This window comes from Episyrphus balteatus, chromosome 3 (genome assembly GCF_945859705.1).
Source record: "Episyrphus balteatus chromosome 3, idEpiBalt1.1, whole genome shotgun sequence".
Taxonomy (NCBI): domain Eukaryota; kingdom Metazoa; phylum Arthropoda; class Insecta; order Diptera; family Syrphidae; genus Episyrphus; species Episyrphus balteatus.
The window spans coordinates 31,911,206-31,924,051 of record NC_079136.1 but is presented as its reverse complement, the minus strand read 5'-3'; positions in this window follow the sequence as shown (position 1 = coordinate 31,924,051).

Sequence of the window (12,846 nt, the reverse complement as noted above, 5' to 3'; positions counted from 1 at the left end):
ATTTACAGAAAAAGAAAACATTTTTAAAGTTTTGACCTTTCAAGAAAGTATGTAAATCTAATTTTTTTGGTAAACCAATAAATTTTTAGAAAAAAATTGAAAAGAAATTTAAAAAAATGTTTCAAAATTACAAAAAAAGTTGTTGTCTGTAAAGCCGGTTTACGGACGATAATTTAACGTGATAACGTCGTAAGAAAACAGGTTGTGTGCTTTCGTTTAAAATGAGTCAATTTAAATTTTTTACAATGTACAATCATTTCTTATGGAAAAAGTGAAAAAATTACTTCCATCACCTAAAAATCAATTTTTTTATATAACAACCTATAATAAACTTTATACCATCGGAGAGCCTTTCATTTCAGCTCAAAATATTTATATCGCCCATGCCTGTGCGACGTTCACAAAAAGAGCTAGAATTTTTTTTGAACCAAATCAGTTTTCACCAAAAAAAGCAGAAATATCATTCTTTTTTATCTTCTCACTCCATTAAATTAATTTTTATCTTTAACAACCTATATTAAATTTTATATCATAAGAAAGCTTATTATTTCACCTTTCATATGACTCTACAATCATATTTTTATGATGCCTACAAGAAAAGTTAGAATTTTTTAAACCAACCATGTCGAAATTTCAAACTGAGAATACAGTACTTCCCCCACTAATAGATGGTCAAGGGCAACAGATCTCCACAGGTGTTTTGAGGTATTTCTAATGTTTTTTTAATTTAACATTGTGTAGCTTGTAATAAATGTACCGTTATGTGTGAAATATCAAATGAAAGGTAATATTATCAGCATTCTCAATAAAGTTGAATTAAATTTTTATCTGCTCTAGATCAAAAGTAAGAACGTTAAAAACGGTCAAAAAACTTGGGACAAAAAAACTTGTTTCTCCCGTTATTCGGTCAAAAAGTATTTTAAATTTTTTTTCGCATGCATGCGCACGGTTATAGATTACATGTTTTATAAGTGCAAGAATTTTCGAACGATAAGAAAAATTAAAAAAAATAAAAACTCACCAAAAAATACCCCAAAAAAAGTAGGTGTTTTTCAAAAATTCATATTTCGAAACGCAGAGACTTAAAAAAAATAAGTATCTAATTCCTAAATGGCATTTTTTAAATTTTCAAAAAAAATGTCCCCTACCTATAATCACTACTTTGTCAAACGTCTACCTCATGTTTTAGTTTTAAAAAACCATTTATAATTTGATTCTGAAACTTTTTAGAATTTTTTAAATACTATTTTTAGCCTTAGGTATAATAAATTTATCTATTGATTAAAAAAAAAATTAACTTTCTACAACGTCACATTTAGATAATAGCTTTTTTTTTCAATTTTCTTTTACCACTATTTACTCTATTAAATGACGGAATTTTAAGAATTCATCATTTGTATTCAAATGAAAGGTTAATATCTTTCAAATAAGCTAAGATTTTTCTATCTCTAATAGTTTTTTTTTAATTTTTAATTGAAATTTTTGCTACACTGCTAAGAATTTCAAGTGGAAGTGGCAAAATTGTTATGTAACTTACCATTAAAAATAAAATGTTCATAAACTCATCAAAATAATGTTTCAAAAAATCATTTTTCCGTTTTTAAGCTTTTCAAGCGTTTTCAAGTGTTTAAACTTGAAATTCAAGGTCAATAAAACGTTTTTAAAAAAAATTCCGAAATGCATTTTGACTTCAAATCTTGAAAGAGCATCAAGACACGAGTCTAAAAATACATTTTGTACAGTCGCATCAAGAGTCATTTGGCCGCCATTTTGTTTTTTATGAAAATTTTAGTTTTCTACATAACTCGCGTATTTTTGAACTTATACAGAAATACAATGTATTATAAACTTGAAGATAATTTAATATTCTACAATATATGTTGGTACCTTTGGTTTAAAAGTTAGGGTAGTAGGGTTTAATAAAGTTCCGTTGTATACAAAAATCGGAGGTCTAACTATATTAGAACTAACGCAGAGGTGTGATATCGTCCCTTTTAAGCCATAACCATGAATGAGAAATTAAATTTTTTTGACTTTATTCCTTCATCGATAAGCAAATAGTTCCTAAAAATTTTAAGATGAAAAATTCAAAACAAACTATGTTATTTGATCAGCACTGTAAATATGTTACACATACTTTACATTTTATGTATTGCAATTCAGATGTTGTTTCTTTTTTGTTTTGGTTTTAGTTTTCCAAATGTATGTACAAACGTATGTCCTTTAATACAAACATAAAAAAAGTTTATGTGAATAATTCTTGGGTACCTAATGAGCTTGGTTTAAAATATGGCAGAAAAGATGAAAACTCTAGCTCATGAAGGTAAATTGTTTGGTATGTGTATGTTTCTGTGCTGTGTTAAGTTATTTTGTTTTTTCTGTCTTGAAAAATGTGGGTTGTTGTTTCTTTAAGGAGTTACTAATTGCTCATATAGTTTAAAAGGTGTTATGTTTGTTCTTAAGATGTTGCGGCAATTTAAAGGAAACTATTGAAGTGGATTTAACTAAAAAAGAACTTGAATAATTTCTTTGTTAAAAACCAAGTTATTGAAATAATTTTAATAAGCAAATTAAACTGTAGAAACTTATTTTTTTTTAGATATTAAATGATATTATAAAAAAAAATAAATGAATGTCCAAGGAAGCTAAAAATTCCTTCCGGAAACTTTATTCGAAAATTATTCGAAAAGGCTTATATTCGTTTCCTTAATAACTTTGGTCCTTTAATAATATTTTTCAATAGCAACTATATAATTTTTATTTTAACATTTTACTAAAATCCTTAAAAATGTTAAAGTTATGAACAAACAAACAAAATAGTGGTGAATTTTTATTCAAATTCTTCAAAGAATTTGTCATAAACCATAAGAGAGAGATGAAGAAATCTCCATATAATGAAACTGGATAGCTCTATCAAAAAATTCAAAAGGCTTCATAAATCCAATCTCTTTTCTTTCGTTTTTTTTTTATTTCTACCTCTGGCGAATTTCTTTTGTGAGTAAGAGAAAGATATTTCTAGATACTTTACGTTCAACGTACATATTTTTCATATAAAATAAGATTTTACTTCTTTACATTGTGACAACCAGAAAAAGAGATAGAGTCGTAGTATAGAGTAGTTTTAGTTAGCGGCAACAATTTAAAACTACTAACACAAGCGATGGGCGATGAAGAATGAAAAAAGTCATAAACCAGATATTCAAATAATCATCTTCATTTTTTTAGCTCGAAGAATAAAGTAAATACAAAAAAAAAGGGAAAAAAATGTGAAGCTAAAGAATCTTTATAGAGAATATAATAATTTTTTAGGAATTTTCTACTTCATCTTTTAATCTTTTGTTGTTTCATTTCATTACACAAAATTTTGAACAATTTTTTTATACATCAAATTTGCATTCATTTAATATGATTTTCAAAATATGCGGAAAAAGGTAGTACAAAATTGTGAAATGGGTAAATGAACTTGAGTTAAGTTTTTTTTTGTATATTTGTAAATAGCTTGAGTTGAATGTAAGGGTCAAGTAGATACTATAAATCCTTTGAAAGTAATGAAACAACTTAATAGGAATTAAGGACATTTTTTTTAACAAGAGATAAATATGAACTGTTGCTTAAAATATGAACAAACATAGAAGAATGGACAGTGTAAGGTAACAGTTTCAATTTTCACAGTTGTAGTAAAAAAAATATTACTCATACACCATAGTGTCCCATTTTTAAAGGTTTACATTAGTTGCATGTTAAAAAATATTTTGGAATATTGAAGGTAAAACCAATGAAAAAAGATATAATGAACAATATTTTAAATCATATTGTTTTAAATAAATTGTTCTAAATCCACTTTTTACCGAAAATGAGATAATGATGCAGTTTTACTAAATTGGGGGTGCTCTTTCCGAATTTGAAAAGCGTTTTTTTCTAAAAAAAATTTCTTGAGCAAATAATATATTTTAATAGGACATAGAACAATAAAAACAGGTAAGTAGCTTTCTGAAAGTAAGACCCGAGTATTCATAATTGTTCTAAGTCCCATCATATTTTGTTCTAAGTCCACTTTTTATTTAAGGAAAGTGCGTATTTGTATATGAATTGTTCTATGTCCAATTTTGGGTTTTTAGTTTTAAGAAATATTTAAAAATAGTATGCACCTACTAATGAGGTAATTTTGCATGGTTTATTGAAAAGAAAAGAACGAACTTTATAAAAAACATAACTTGAATTGCGAACAAGCAGAAAACCAATTTGAAACGTAAAAATCGTCCTTTGTAAAATTTGCTATTTTTGACCTAGAATAATTTTGCTTTACGCCTACGATATGTAAATATATATCACTATTCCTTATTTCGTGACCTTTTTGAGAAAGTAAAAAAAATGTTTACTATTTCGTAGCCCACGAAAATTTTTAAATATAAATTCTTATAAAAAAGTTATATCAATCCAAAAGAGAAGAAATCAACTCAAAATGATTTACAGTTGAAATTGAATCAGATCATGAAGAAATGACGTCCTTTACTTTGGCGGACACTTTGTATGGGAATCAAAAAAAATGTATCTCATTAATTGTAGCTAATTAAATGCTAAATTGTTGCGCAAACCGAAAATTTGTAGCTCGCATAGTTTTCGAATTTTTGAATTTTGTGCTGAAATAAGTTAGCGGACGAAATTTGAAAAAAAAAAACAATGAGTTTAGTTGACCTCCAAATTTGTAGCTTTTTAAATGCTTTTCAATTCCATAAACTTGGTTTTTGTAGCCTCAAAATTCCACTAAAATAAGATTGAAGTTAGAGAACGAAGGTAGTAACATTAATATTTTTTTATGCCCAACATTGTAGCTAATTTGTTGTGCAAAAATTAATTAATAAAGTTTCAGAAGTGCACTTCCGGTTTGATCAAACCAGTTAAGTTTTTTCTTTTGTCATTAATTGTAGCTTTTGAATACAACATTTTTGATATAAACCCTTAATTTTGTAGCTCAAACCGTTTTTAAAATACTCAAGATTTTGTTTTTAAAAGCTTGCTCAAAAGTAACTTTTCAAAATCCAAAAAAAATGCGAAATTCAAAAAATTTTTGCAGAAAATTGAAGTAACCTAGACCAAGACGAAACCCGAAAACCTCGAAAAATTCGAATTTTTACCGTTACATATGAAATTGAGTCTTATTTTAGCGGAACATTGAATAACAAAAAAACTAATCGAGCATCAAAATTGAGGTTTTCGGGTTTCGTCTTAGTCTAAGTTACTTAAAATTTCTGCAAATATTTTTTGAATTTCGCATTTTCTTTCCGAAATATTTTAATTAGTTTTTGAAAAATCTTTTTTTTTTAAGTTTGTTTTTATGTTTTGCATAATAAGCAACTTTAACAATAAGAGCAAATTTATGTATTTTTCATACTCAACCGATTTAAATAAAATGTTTTTTAATACACAAGCGCTTCAGTAACCGGTTGAATTGAAATTTATATAATTAACAACCAATACCTTTTTTTTTTTTTTTTTAATACATATTTCATTTTTTCTTTTTAACTAATTTCTTAAGTTATTAAGGATTGATGAATTTTTCTATATTTTTTTCGGATTTTTTAATAGCAACATTTCTGACAACAATTTGCTATTTTCGCGTTATATTGTTGAGTGAACATGTTTTGAGAAAAAACTTAAAAATCTCGAAATAAAAAATAACCAACAATTTTTTTCTAATACATAGATTGTGATGAATGAGATTTTGATATTTAAAAAAATAAAACGTCATGTTTGAGATGTAACAACTTCATAATGCGTTTTTATCTAAAAGTGTGACGTAATGGATTTATTTTTACTTGGGAATTTATTGCATTAAGCGTATTGAAATCTATTACAAAAGTATAATTTAGTTCAACACAAAATTTAATATTCAGTTTTGTTATCTTGAAAACGTCATTACCGTTAAATGGAAGCAAACTGGGTTTTCTGATACGAAGAAGTCACAGAACTGCAACGTATAAAAGATACAGTCAAAAAGAACGAGAAAGATAAAAAATAAAATGCACTAGATTTTAAGAGCTGACTCCATATAATTTTTAAAGAAATTTTGTTGATGTTGGGGAAGATCTGACATTTAGGGCAACTTTTATTTGACTTTTTTAATTTGAAATTATTGCTTTGAATATTTATATTCCGTCTAAAAAGTTTAATAAAAATCGTTAAAGCTATTTTCGAAATATTTGGTATAACTTGAAAAATTTGTATTGGAGGTACACTTTTTAAGATATAAAAAAAAAACAATAAAATACAACTTTCAGAATTCTTTAAAAATAATCTGTACCAAATTTGAAGAAAATCCGTCCACGCGTTTAAGTTTTGATTAAAACCTCCATTTTTTTCGACACAAAACCAATACTTGCCCTATATAGAGCCAGTAATGAAAGAATAATAGAAAAACCAGAAGAGTTCATCAATAAAATTTAGAAGTAAAAAATGTTACCTCATCGGATTGTCAGTACCGCGATTTTTTTAAATTTTTAAGTATCATTTTCTGAATAGCATTTTCTATAATGCTTGCTATTACATTATTTCTACAGAAGAAAACTCAACAAGTCAAAAAAAAATCTATTGATTTTTTGTTGATTTATTTTAGTGTTTTACTGGTACTTGAACCTTAAAGATGGCGACTTCCCCAAATTGATTGCTAAAAGAGCGAGCATTTATGTCTTTTCATCCCAATCAATATGATGATACTTCCTTCAAGTCTATATACCATTATAAATGACATTGATGTAATTAACCGATGTACTTAAGCAATAAATTACATTAAACTTCTTGCTAAAAGTCCTATAACAAATGATTATTACCACAAAAGCTTATTAAATACAAAATGAACCATCTTAATACAATTATTCCACCCTATAATAACAAAAGCGTTGCGCAGTTTGCATTCTTCAAAAGTGTCAACTGTAACGAATCAATAAACCCTCCTCTATTTTACAAAAAAAAAAAAAAAATAACAACAACAAACAAAATCTCAAAAATTAATCCTAACAACATCATTTTTGTTTAAAATCGCGTCCCTTTGTAAACTGATTTTAAAGTCATTTTTAGCAGACCGACCAACCATCCTTGTATGTATAGCCGCCCTCCAGGCTAATTTTACACTTCAATGACAATCGCGCTATTGCATTTTAAACACAACCAAAATCTTATTAATTATGTTGTAATATACCGTAATTCAGTATACTTTTTGTTAAGAGAGGAACATGGAAAACGGTATAAAGGACTCTTTTGTGCTAATGGCTGGCGGCGCGGCAGCAGTTTGAGTTGAGTTTGATATGACGACGACGACGCGACGCAACAACCACGACAGCAGCAGCCGGTCCTTGTCCTGTGTTTGGTTGTTAAAGTCAATTTTCCCATTGGATGAACAAATAAAGTTAGGGAACATTAAATTTTTTAACAAGGTAAAATGTGAGATCAAACGTTTTCCTGTTCCGTCATATCGTGTCGATGTCGCGTTGTAGTGAGTAGGGGTTCGGGGTTGTCAACATCAAAAAGTTATACACGCACAGTACCTACCTATCTACTATGGCTTCAAGTGACACAAAATTCTACCAAAAACTCTCGAAGCTTTTGGTTCGAGAGCTGATAGGAAGTTTTTTGCTTGAGAAGTCAGATACTCATATCAATTTTACAAGCAGATCCATTTCAAGAGATAGTAAACACGTAAATCTAGCAAAATCAGCGCCTTTTCCTAGAAAAGTTGCAAAAGCAATTCCGTTTTGTACATGATTATGAAACCAAAATCAAATTCTGTGGACATTGCTAACACAAAAAAAAAAAAACATCTGCTTTGGAAAGTTAAAACTTGATACCGATAGAAAGAAAAGACCATTTTATCACGATTAGAGAAGTTTCAGATGATACATATCGGAATTTCGTTTGGTGCCTAAAGCAATTAAAAACTAGATTTTGTACATGAGATATGTTTCAGCATGCATTTGTTAGTGTTCGTACTTTTTACCTGCGATATACATACAGGGTGTTTCAAAAGTCAACGTCGAAACGAAAACGTTAGATAGGGTAGGTGTTGAAAGTTATCAGTCAAATATTTTGTGAGTTATGGGCATTCGAAAAAAAAAATCGAAAAAATGGTCACCCTGTAATAGTTTTTCATGTGCCGTGGATACAAATCTTAAGTTTTCTCAATTTTGTCTGTTGTTATGGAATCTTGAATAACCCTGCTATCAAATGCATTCAAAAATTTTAACTCAGCTGCATCAGATTTAAAGCAAATATCACTTTTTTGCCCAACTAAGTACTAAAAAAATTTACAATTCAATGAACCGTAGAGTAAATGTGTGTAAATGTCCCACTGTTCCTATCTTGAACTGCAGCTTAAAACACTGAAGCGATTGACTTCAAACTTCATTACTAAGAGTCTTGGTTGATTCCCTTAAGAAGAGATTGAAATGTTATTTGAAGAACCAAAATTATGGCCAAAATGCAAAAGCGTTGTTTTTTTTCCAAAAACTAGTCGAACGATTTTGATTTAAAAAAAATACATTTACTGTGGCAAGTATTAAACAAAAAATATAGTATTTGGGACTTACTATATATAGAAATCTATTTAAAAAATTTAAAAAAATATTTTTGGATACAAAAATTTTTTTTTTTTAATTTTTGAAAATAAATCGATAAATTTTTTCATGAAACTTTTATGTTGATTAATATTTCCTTTTTATAGACATACAATATATTTTTTTGAACAATTTGTAAAACTTTGTTTAAAAATAACTCAAGCGATTTGAGGTCAAAACGTAAAAATAATTTCTTAAATTAAATGAAAAATATTTTTTCATGAATTTTAACTTAAAAAGCTTTTTTTAGACTAGCACCAAAGCCGTTTTTTGGAGGCTAAATATTTTGAAAAAAAAAAAAAAAATACAGAAAATGAGTGAAGGAAAAATTCAAGGACACATTGGAGCGACCAACAACTTTTAAATTTATTTTTTTTTTTTGTTACTTCAAAAATGTCAAAAAATGTTTTTTTTTATTTTTACAAAAATATAATTCAATTATGATAAAATTTTGTGAAAATTAACGTTTTTTTTTTAAGTTAGCTTGAATTTTATTCAAAGCAAAATATAATTTTTTTTGATTAATTTTTTTTTTGTTGAAATAAATGAACATTTCCAGTAAAAAAAGTTGGTGAAAATTTTTTTGAGTTTTGGAAATTTCAATACAGTACTTTTTTGAACTAAAACTTTTACTATTACTAATTTGTCTACAACAAGTTTGAGAGGTAGCAAAAAACTTGATGGTGCGGAGGAACTATGAGTTGAAAAATGAAATCCCCGCGTTCAACGCAAGCCACCTGAACTTAAGTTCCGAATTTTCAGTGGTTCTGGTTGGTCAGATCTCATAAAAAGTTAGGTGACATTTAGGGGACCTTTCGTTTTGACCAATCAGAGCCTCTAAACATTCAGATCTCAAGTTCTAATAACGCCAAACGACTGCTTGTTGGTTGCTTGTTGGTACACTCCGGATCGATGGATGTGGTATATGTACATTTTTGAGTGTTGGTGAGTAATTTGTGTTTGAAAGTATAACGCTTCGTTGCAATGGTTTATAATTAAATAGTTGTTACTGAAGAAAAATTCTATTTCCTTACGTTTCATAAATTTCTCAAAAACGGCTCCAACGATTTTGTTTAAAAAATTCAAATGTAAGTTGTAAAACAAGGTTTATCTTCCTATGAAAACTTTTTTTTTTTGAAAATTATTTATTAACGGTACCTGCCATAGAAGCGTTATTTTTAAATTCGATTTTCTCCGAAACTATTTATTTGATTTCAACGAAACTTTTTGTACGAAAGCATTTATATAATTTAAATATAAGCTAAAAATTAAATTTTGAAAAAATGAATTTTTGAAAAATCAAATTTTCGAAAACGGGATACTGAATTTTTTTGAAATTTTGGTTTTAGATGTGGATTAGTAATTTCTACAAAATGGCATACCAGTTTAATTTTAAAACTTTTTTTCCAAAAAAATATTTATAAATAATAAGTTTTTTTAAAAAACGGCTCTAACGATTTTGAAAATTTTTTTTCTAAAAATGCATCTTAATGTATCAAATAAAACTGCATACTTTTTTTGTGGGGCAATTTGATTTCAGATTTTGTTTTAATTTTTTTTTTAAAACGAATTTTATTTTTTTTTTTATTTTTTTTTTTATATATCTTAAAAATTTAAGCAACTTGAACTCTAAGATCAAGTTCGTTCGACCCAGTTGTGCATTTTATTTATTAAAGAGATGTTTTCCAATTCGACAAAAAGCTTTACAGAATTTGCTTATTTTCAAGTAAGTAAGTACTTCTCAAAAGTAATTATATAAAAAATAAAGTTGTTGTTATTCCTTACCGATCACATTTTTTCATCAAAAACTGTGATTGTGTGCCACTGTATTACACATCTCCCATAACTGTCCTGTCGCATTAACTTTAAATTGGGTTATATGTGTGTTAGAAGGAATCAGGAAGAGAAACGTCCTTATAGTATACTCTTGGCTCATCAGCGATGGTAATATCGTTTGACTGGTACCATTTAATATATCGTCACCGAACAGTCGAAATCAAATATTTGCAATCTACATTCTTTTCAAATGGATACTTGGCAAAAGTTCGCCATTTTGTTTTTTTTGTTTGCATTTTGATACAAAATTAGACCGGGACCTTTTCGGCTCTTTTGTTAATTAAATATAAGTTGCTATAAAGATTAAGGAAGAAATAACCATGGTCTGATAACAGTTAAAACAGTAAATTTTTTAGTAGATATCCCAGTTTGCAAAATATTATTTTTTTCGAATATTGATTGAACATCTGAAAAATTCACTATAATAACCGACCTATCTTGACTTAAGAAATGCAAAAATATTAATATACTTGATGTCAACTGTTCGATAACAATAAGAGTTTGTTGCACGTTACTTTGACGTACCTAAAAACAGACACAACCTAATGGTTTCATTAAATCGTAAAATATTTTTATTACAGGTGCGATGGCTGCCTTCAAAGTGTATTTCATTTTGAATGGAGCAATGAATTTGTGTAAATGGGACTATAACGTGAGAATTGAAAATTCGCAATCCCACCCACGCTCCGCACTGCTGCCATCATATCGTCACCGTCTTCCTCTTGAACTTATTTACTATATAAGTGTGTTTGTGTGTGTATAGGTCTCATCATAGATGCCGTGAAAAATATTGTAGGAGTTTAATTAAAATGATGCTAATTTTAAATTGCAATTATAAAGAATGTTAATTTGATTTGAAAGAAAAAGGCAGTATAAAGCGGTGGGGTTGTGTGGGTATTATTTTTGTTGTCCAGGAGGAATGGAGAGTTTTTTTTTTTTGTTAAAGAAATCTATAAGTCGTAGACCATAACCTTTCTTTATCGGATAAGGTAATTAAGGATTAATTTTTTAATCAAACATCAAGGATTTTTGTTTAATTTTTAAATAAAATCAATGATTATGACGAAACCATTTCGAACATTAGATCGGGTTGGACTTGACGTTCCGAAAACTAAGAGTCGTTTCGGTGGTAGAGAGTTTTCAAAAAAGTCTACAATTTTTGTCCGTTCTTCCTCCCCTTTACGTTTATACTATGGGAAAATTTTTGCAACAAAATAACATAGTATCAGGCTGATCTTAAAACCTCTCCCTTTATAGCAGAAAATTGTTTAGTCGGAAAATCTGGCCAATTAAGAACTAGCTGAAATGGCTTGGAAACCTTTCAGCACGAAAAGATTTACGAGAAGTTATTGTTTTTCATTTAAGCAATATTATTTAGCAACCAAATCATTAAAAAAAAATTTAAAAAAAATGATTTGATTGACTTGACAACCGGACTTAAACAACCATTAGTTAACAATCCAATATCCAGGGATCACTTTTTCTCTTCCTTCCTTATTTTTTATTTAAAAAAATACATTTATTATAGTTTTTTTTTCATATAAAAAATACAACAACGAGAAATTAAATCTGTAATTTCTAGGAATATTGTGATTGTGAATGCGAACAAAATCTCATCTATCACCAGCAATCGATTAGTTTCCGTACAATAAACAACGGACGTGCCAATATAGCGCTAATGATAACAGTGTTGTTAGTGAGTGTGAAATCCTTTTTTTTTATATTGTTTTTGTTATTTGTCAGACTCTCACTTTTGTGTGCTATGTCATTAGCGAAAGGATAATGCTTCTGTTGTTTTCCCTGAAAATTGATTTAATTGTATTTATTGATGAATGAGAATGGCGAAGTGGTCCGTTAAATAAATAAAAGGGATAAAAAAAAGAACCGAAAAAAAAACAAACAAAATAAATTGTATTAGTTTTTTATACTCATTTTTGTTAATTAGGTTTTTACACGACGACGCGACGTCGGGGATCTATACTGTGTTCCGTTCTGTGTGGATGGACCGATAGAGCTTGCTGCTGAATAAGCTCATTCATGTGTTAAAACTAATTTTCTATTCCAGTGAATTGAACTGAACTCTTTTTGGCAATTGGCGATGTACAAATAATGAAGTCACCCAACAAATTTGTTTTGAATTACAAAATACCAATTATTTTGTTAAATTAATATTCATTTTGTATATACAAAAAAAACATTATGACAGAGTAATATAGTTATGGGTATCTGTTTGTGTAATGAAAATTGGCAAATATTCAAGCGTTAAAAATTTAATTGAACATCATTTTAAATAGAATATTCAATCTGTTGTAAATGGATGAGGATACAAAATAAAATTTCCGACTATAAACTAATTGACCTTAAACTGACTTAAAATTTCAATAATTTCTAATTTTATTTATTT